Consider the following 8,621-nt stretch of genomic DNA (forward strand, 5'->3'; position numbering starts at 1 on the left):
GGGAAGCAGAAATGACCCCAAAGAGAAATTTTGTGAAGAGAAAGAAGAGAAAGTCCTTCAATATCAGAGCTTGCTTTGCCTTAGTTGGCCACAAGTATTTCCTTGTGTTGGCCACACTGGCATTGCCCTATGTGTTTGAGCCTACTCTTAGATGTTGTTTATATATGCAAGTGTACCCTAGATTTGGAGGAGAGATATTTAGTAGCTACTGTTCTCACTATAATAATAATATATAATTCTCACTATAATGGTAAATGGCTTATTTAATTGTTCATAAGAAGCATTGGGTGGGGGGCTCCTGACCTACACCAGTAAGAGCCCTAAGAGAAACCACCTTCTGGACACAACTCAGATTTGAGTACAAATACAAGTACCATTAAACTGTAAGTTGCTTCATTAGATAGTAAAGGGACAGGGATAGTTAAGGACAGGGACTGGCTTTTTCTTCTTTTTGTACCCCCAAGGCTTAGCACAGTGGCTCAAATAAATAAATTTTTATTGATTGATTGAAATTCAAACTGGGAAGTTCAGAGGTGGTTTTTAAAAAGTATAATTGAGGGGGGCACAGTTTAGGTGGTGCAGTGGATAGAACACTGATCCTGGAGTCAGGAGGACCTGAGTTCAAATACAGTCTCAGACACTTAATAATTACTTAGCCTTGTGATCTTGGGCAAGTCACTTAATCCCCATTGCCTTGCAAAAACAAACCAAAAGAAAAGCATAATTGAGAGACCAGAGATCCACTTTACATCTAATAATTCTATTACTGGATGGGATAGATAACATGATCAATGGAAAGAGGGGGAAAGAGAAATTCCCTCCTTTCCCTACTCCTTAAAACACAAAGGGATCATAGCCTAGACTGACTTGTGTTTCCAATTTAATAATCTGACTATTTCCAAGGTTTAGCAATTTAAAGACCTCCATACCACAATCAACTTTGAGCACAAACAATGGCAGCCTCTTCCAATCCACCAAGGTTTTCATACTTAGAAAAGGGTAACACAATTCATGACAAATAACTTTTGTCTGCTCTCAGCTTCCATTTTTCTACAGTAATTAGCAGGGGGTCAAATGTTTTTCCTCTTTCCCCTTCATCTACAATCTTTTATCCAAGGGGCATAATCCTTCCAGTCTCTCATTCTCTAAGAGCCTCCTTTAAGTGTGGGGATTTCACAGTACAGAAAAGTGAAGACGGAAAAGGAAGAAATACATCATAATATCTATCTCAAGATAAATGAGAGAACTAGACTTTTACATTAAAACTAGTAAATAGACATTAAAACAAGTAATTCACATGTTGTGTGTTTGAATCTCTGAGTACAGACTGAAGAGAAACTAAGAGTGAGCTAGCCCAAGAACTGGGGATTGGAGCCCCCTTTTCATCTTTTAGAAATGGACCTGAGGGCACAATATTTGACACAAGTGACAGAGGACATTTTTCCAAAGGAAGAGACCCATTGAGGAGCCATTGTGGAGAATAATGGCACTTTTTCAGGCTTTAGTTCCCCCCTGTGGTCAGCAGAGATATTTCACCCAGTCTAAAGATGGACCAGAGAACAGAATGAATGCATGAGTGTAAGTCATTTAAAAGAAGTAGGATTTTGAATAATCAAAAACAAAACAAAACAAAATAAATGATGAGAATCCCAAGGAAGCATTCTTGAAATATGATGGTGGAAAGAGAAGGGACTATCAGGATAGAATATTGTCTAGATTGCCAAATGTGGTGTTTGGAGGTTTTTTTTGTTGTTCCAGGTATTTGCTTAGTTATGTTTCTTTGTCACAAGCAATGGTTCATAAATCTAGGTGAGGATTACTGGGATAAAAAGATAAAAGACACCAATAATAAACCTTAAAAAAAATTGTTGGCAGTCACGGACACAGGGAGCCCAGAGGGAAGAATGAATGATGAATGAATAAAACTTTCTGTATTTAAATTACCATGCTCAATGCTAGGATACAAATAGAAAAATAAGGGGATCCCTGCTCTCAAGAAGCTCACATTCTGATGGAGGAGAAAACATAGAAGGGTTCAGATGCCAAAACAGATGTACAGATCCATTGGTCCCTGGGGTGCACCAGCAAAGTGGATAGTGTTGACTTTTTTTAAAATGTCATTTTCAATAATTAAAATCATATCTATGTTTTAATGTTCAATTGTTTGGCCATGATTAGGACTTTGGTGGTAATCATTTCTTCATCTTGGTCTTCAATAGATAGGACTCTCACCTCCACTCCAAAGCAAACTTCGTTTGAATTCAGGACTTAGACAATTCCAGTGTCTGCTCCTGCAAATGCTTACAACTACAAATCATGGGCATTGCAGTTGTGGTGCTCATAGATTTTTTTTTCTTTTGCTTATTCTATTTTGAACTTATGAAATAAAACAAACTTTCCATAACATAGTAGAATAGGGGGAAAATGTGATTGTACATGAAATTACAATTATATACAACTTGGTGTTCCTTTAAAATATATAATAAAGTTATCATGTTATTTTCTTTTCTTTTTTCTTTTTCTCCTCCCTCCCAACTATGTGTGTGTTTTCATATATATATATGTATGTATATAAAACCATTCTATAAATACATCTAACATTATCAATTCTTTCTCTGAATGCAGATAACATCATCTTTCATATGTCCTTTGTAGTTAATTTGAGTATTTATAACAGTCAAAATGATTTAGTCATTCAAATTATTATTTAAACAGTGTTAGTTGTGTGACTCTGTGTGAGTCATTTAACCTTGATTGCCTTGCCAAAAAACCCCCCAAAAACACACAACCCGATATTGTTAAATGCAAAAAATCAAACAAATCCGAATTTGTTGTTAATGCATACAACTTTTTTTCTTGGTTCTGCTCATTTCATTCTTCACTATTTAATGCAAGTCTATCCATGATTTTCTAAGATCATTGAGTTCGTAATTTGCCAGGTCAAAGGGTATATAAAGGCAGTTTAATAGCTATTTTTAACCATAATTCCAGATTGCTTTTCAAAATAGTTGGATGAATTCACAGTTCCAACAATAGTGAATTAGTGTTCCAGTTTTTCCACATCCCCTCCAACAATTATTGCTTTCCCCTTCAATCATTTGAACCAATCTGATAGATGTGAGATGATATCTCAAGGATTTTTTTTTATTGTATTTCTCCAATAATGATTTGGAGCATTTTTTTTTATATGACTTTAACTTGTTTTGAGACTGCTGCCATGGTGCTCATAGATCTTTGAACTTTTTTTAGTTCACAAAGTGATCTATTCAGAAAAGAAAAGAAAATAGATGAAAGAGAGCTCACAATACTTACTATAATATTAGAGGATAGAAAGGAAGAAAGAGATAGAGGGTTTAGTTGCTTAGGCACCATTGTCATGTTCTCTGCTTTGAAAGCCAGTTAGAAGATTTCATCACTCTAGCTGTGAGTCTTAAATGGTCAGCTAGATGGCAGTGGATAGAGTGCTGGTTCTGCAGCAGGAAGACTTGAATTCATACTAGGTGTGACCTTGGACAAGTCCTTAATTCTGTTTGTTGAAATTTGCCCATCTGTAAAATAAGGTGAGAAAGGAAATGACCGACCGCTCCAATATCTTTGCCAAGAAAACCTCAGATGGGTCATGAAAAGTCAGACATGGCTGGAGCAACTCAATATGGCTAGAGCCCTAGGCAGGAAATCCACATGCTCCATGGAATGGTACTCATCTCTCCCAACTGCAGTGAATTTTTGAACATTTGTGGGAATTTAACTTGTGAAACTTCAAGTATTTGTACTTGAAGACACATACTTGGCTATTTGCAGTAGACTGTCACAGGTGATATTTGAGATCTCCAGTCTTTTGAGCAAATGAGGAAGGGATGTGGGGCAAAAATTGGCTGCCTTCATTGACTCCTTCTGGCTCAGGGCATAAAGAGAGGAAATGAGGGGAAAGAACCCAACTGCATGGCCTGGGGTGCTTAGCAGAGAGGGCAGGTCGCTCCTTCTAGAAGCACCAGGTAAATACTGGCTCTGCTCCCAGCACTGCAGGAGACAGGGGCTCTTGGAACTGACCATGCTATGGTGCTGACCAACTGGACCAGTCTTTGGATTTCAGAGAGTGACCATGGTAGAAAAGCTCACAGAAGCATAGTGTTTAGTACAGCATCCTCACACCACCAGCTGCAACTGTGGAAGGTAAAGTTCGGGTTATAATTGTTTTTGCTTTAAGAATTTTATTTGCTCTTCAATATTTATGGTACTGTAGGTTTCATGTGTTATAAAAAAGTGAATATTGTCTGAAATTAATGTTTCTTATGGAAATGTTAAAACAAAAGATCATAGAATTTTAGGGAATTACTAGTGAGAAAATTTTTTTTATTTACCAATTTTATTTTGTGTATTGCATTTTTTGGATCATTTCATGGTTATGGAAAAGTACACATAAGAATTATATGTATAAAAGTGTATTTTCAGTAATTGTTAGCAAAAGATTACAAGTTTTAGTGATCTGGAAGCTAAATCTCTTTCTCATAGGTCTAATGTGTCAACATTGGCTTCTTTGACTTTTTCTTTCTTTTTTTTTTGCTTTAAAATATATACACATATATATGTGTATATGTAACTTTTCTCTCAATTACATGTTAAAACAATTTTAGTCACTATTTTTTTGTGAAAGTTTTGAGTTCCAAATTCTATTCCCCACCTCAGACAGGAAGCATGTATAATCAGACAAATGTCATTTTTGTATAAGAAAACTTGAAGAAAAGGAATACAATGAAAGAAAGTGAAAATAGCATGCTTCAATCTGTGTTCAAAAAATATCATTTTTTCCCTCTGGAAGTAGATAGTATCCTTAGTTGTTAGTCTTTTGGTGTGTCTTGGATCATTGAACTGCTGAGAATAGCTAAGTCATTGAGTTCTTCCTTTAATAATGCTCTCCTGGTTCTGCTCACTTTACTTTGCAATAATTTGTGTATTTCCAAATTTTTCTAAAATTATACTACTTTTCATAGCATGATATTATTCAATCATAATAACATAGCACAAGCTTGTTTAAACATTCCCTAAATAGTTGACATCACTTCGATTTCCAGTTCTTACTCACCATAAAAGGGGTTGCCATAAATATTTTTGTACAAACAGATCCTTTTTCCTTTTCATTTTTGAACTCTGAAATATAGTCCTTAGCAGTGATATTACTGAATCAAACAGTAAAGTTGAAGACTGACAATATTTCTTTGCCATGAAAAGACAGCATATCTATAAATAGCTGATGCAAAACTAAAATGCATCCATAAAAATTAAAAACAAATTTTTAAAAATCTGTTTATTTTTCAATCCTTTATCTATTCAGTTTAATTCAGTTACTGGAATTATGTGAATAAAGTGATTAAAATGCCCATACCCTTTGACTCAGAGATGCCCCAACATGTCCTAAGGAGACCATTAATAAGATGAAAATCTATAAAATTAGACCAAAATATTTATAGTGGCGCTTTTTGTGATAGCACAGAATTGGAAATCAGGTATACGTCCATCAATGGAAGTATTGTTAAGCATATTATGGGTACAAAAATGTAATGGAAATATTATTGCACTATAAGAAATTATGTACTATAAGAAATGATAGATATGATGAATACAGAGAATCATAGAAAGATTTACATGAACTGAAGCAGAGTGAAGTAAATAGGGCTAGGGTAATATACACAATTATTACAATGATGTACATGGAAAGAATAATATCAAATAATCAAAGGTGAAGGTTACAAAATCACAAAGAACAATGATGGCTGTATAGAAAAGATTTGAAAAAAATCACTATCTTATACCTTTTGTAGAGGTGGGTGGTCCATCAGTAGAGCACTTTCAGAACAAAGTGGAAATTCAATAAATATTCGTTGAATTAATTGAATTGGATAGATAAAGAAGAATAGGGGAAGATACTTTTTTTTTGTTTGATCTAATTTTTATGGATGTCTGTTGCTTTTGCATCAGTTATTTAAAGATACAAATTTCCCTTTTAGCCTTCTTTTAGAGATAAAGAAATATACAGTCAGGTATCAACTTTCGTGGGGTACATTCCTAGAAAATGGCATGGAAGTCAAAAATTGACGACATCGATATGTTGAATCCACAAAAAATAGAAGGTTAGACTTCCCAACCACTAAAAACACTAATCTTTTAAAATATTATTGGTTATATGGGATGGCTCTCTGGAAAAGAGAGAAGAAAAATGATAGGAGAGAATTTTTGTGATATAAAAAAGATATCAAAAATTATTTTAAAAACAGTGTAAACTCTGGGGGCGGCTAGGTGGCACAGTGGATAGAGCACTGGCCCTGGAGTCAGGAGTACCTGAGTTCAAATCTGTCCTCAGACACTTAATAATTACCTAGCTGTGTGGCCTTGGGCAAGCCACTTAACCCCATTGCCTTGCAAAAAAAAAAAAAAAAAACCAAGTAAGTAAATAAATAAACAAACATAAATAAATAAATAAATGAAATTGCCTCAGAGCAGTCTCCCGTTTTCTTGGATGAGGAAACCATGGCTTAAAGAAATTAGGAGAACTTCCCAGTGTTCCAACTCTCCTGATTCCAGTTAAGAGTCTTCCTGTCCCATCTTGCAAAAACCAATCTCCTTCTAAAATTTTATTTTGGGACCTAGAGACCAGAGGAGAGTGGTAAAGTTTACCAGGAGACAGCTAGGGAGCTCAGTGGAACCTGGAGGTAGGAAGACCTGCATTCAAATCCAACCTCAGACTCCAACTAATCCTGTCACCCTGGGTAAATCACTTGGCCTATTATCATCTGTTAGAATGCAGTCTATAGAATTTCTTCATCTGTAGAATGAGAATAATAATAGCACCTATCTCCCAGGTTGATTGGGAGAGTCAAATGAAAGTAGCACTTTGCTACTTTTAAAGGATCCTATAAAAGGTAACTACTTATCATTAGTTATTATTCTTAATGAATGACATAAGAGTGAGAATATTGGAGTGAGAGGAGACAGAAGGTAAATCTTAAGGCTCTCTCCTCCTTTCCTATTCCAAAGAGAACAAAAATGTGAAACCAGGAGAGAACCATTCTTTGGAAATTTCAACTAAGCCAAAAAAGGGAAAACTGAATGGGGTTTTGTGAAAGCTGGACTGAGGAGGGACTGCCCCTCTCCACCCATTTCCAAAGTCCAATGGCCAAGGAAAACAGGAAATGGAGAAAGTCATCAATTTGGTAGGCAGGCTGTTCTGGCCCCTGAAGCTGGGACCAGAGCCAGTGGGAAATGTTGACAGTTAAGAGAGCTGCCTTGCACAATACCCCCCTGTCTTCTCTTGCTAGGACCCCAGATAACAGTTTCATAGAATTAGAGAATTTCATAGATGACAGGGGGACCTTAGAGGTCCTCTACTCCTACCTCACTTTCCAGGGAAGGAAGTCTAGGCAGAGAGAACGAAAGACTTAGTTTGCCTTTTCATCCTTTTTACATGCTAACTCCTCTTCATACCATTTTCCTTCCAGTCAAAGGGAATGTGGATGTCATTTTGTCATCTCTCTGCATGTATTAGTACAAACTGACCCTTGTGTCCAACCTAGAATGCTCTCCCTCCTTATTCCTGCCCTTGCATGCATGAGCCAGGCACAGGTGGTGATGTCTTCTGAGGAGGTTGAGAGGGTTCTTGTGCCAGGCAATGGGGGGGGGGGTTTTGCACAGCTTCAAAGGAGGTGCCTCAGTAAGCCAGGCATTAGTGCCAGATGAAGGGGTGCCTGGCAAACCAGGAACCAGAGCCAAGATGGAGAGGATTCTTATGCAAGCCAGGAGCCAGTGTGTATGAGGGGGATTGCCTGGAGGGAGAGAGGGAGAGAGAGAAAGTGAGTGTGTGTGTGTGTGGGGGGGGACAGGCCATGAATTCTCCAGGCACTACCGAAGTGATCTGCAATCTAGGCATCAGGACCGAGGGGAGGAGGAAGGGATACCTCACTACCCAGGCAGCAGTGCCCCAAGGAAAGGGGCAACAAGCACTTCTGGTACTACAGGCCTCCCTGGCTTCCTTCAGATCCCAATTTACATCCCTCCTACAGTAGGAAGCTTTCCCTATTTCCTCTTCATTCCAGTGCTTTTCTTCTTTTAATCACTTCGTATTATCTTGTATATAGCTCACTTTGTATATGTTTCTTTGTTTGATGCCTCCCCATTAGACTGTAAACTTCTTGAGGGCAGGAACTGTCTTTTTATCTCTTTAACACTTAAGCATGCCTAAAAAATGCTTACTGAATTGAACAAGTAGCTGGCTATTTATGGGCACTGGGGGCTAATGGATAGAGCACCAGTTCTCATCTAAGTGGGACCTGAGTTCAAATCCAAGCTCACTTACTATGTGACCTTGGACAAGTCCCTTGACCCTGATTGCCTTGCAACCAGGACCATCTCCAGTTGAATTGATTCATATCTGACCACTGGACCCAGATGGCTCTAGAGGAGAAAGTGAGGCAAATGACTTAGCACAGCCCCCCTCACTCAAATCCAATTCATGTGCTTGTCATGTTTTCTTCAAGAATGAAGGACAAAGGGGTGGCTAGGTGGTGCAGTGGATAGAGCACTGGCCTTGGAGTCTAGAGGCACTGAGTTCAAATCCAGACTCAGACACT

Source organism: Macrotis lagotis, chromosome 4 (genome assembly GCF_037893015.1).
Source record: "Macrotis lagotis isolate mMagLag1 chromosome 4, bilby.v1.9.chrom.fasta, whole genome shotgun sequence".
Taxonomy (NCBI): Eukaryota; Metazoa; Chordata; class Mammalia; order Peramelemorphia; family Peramelidae; genus Macrotis; species Macrotis lagotis.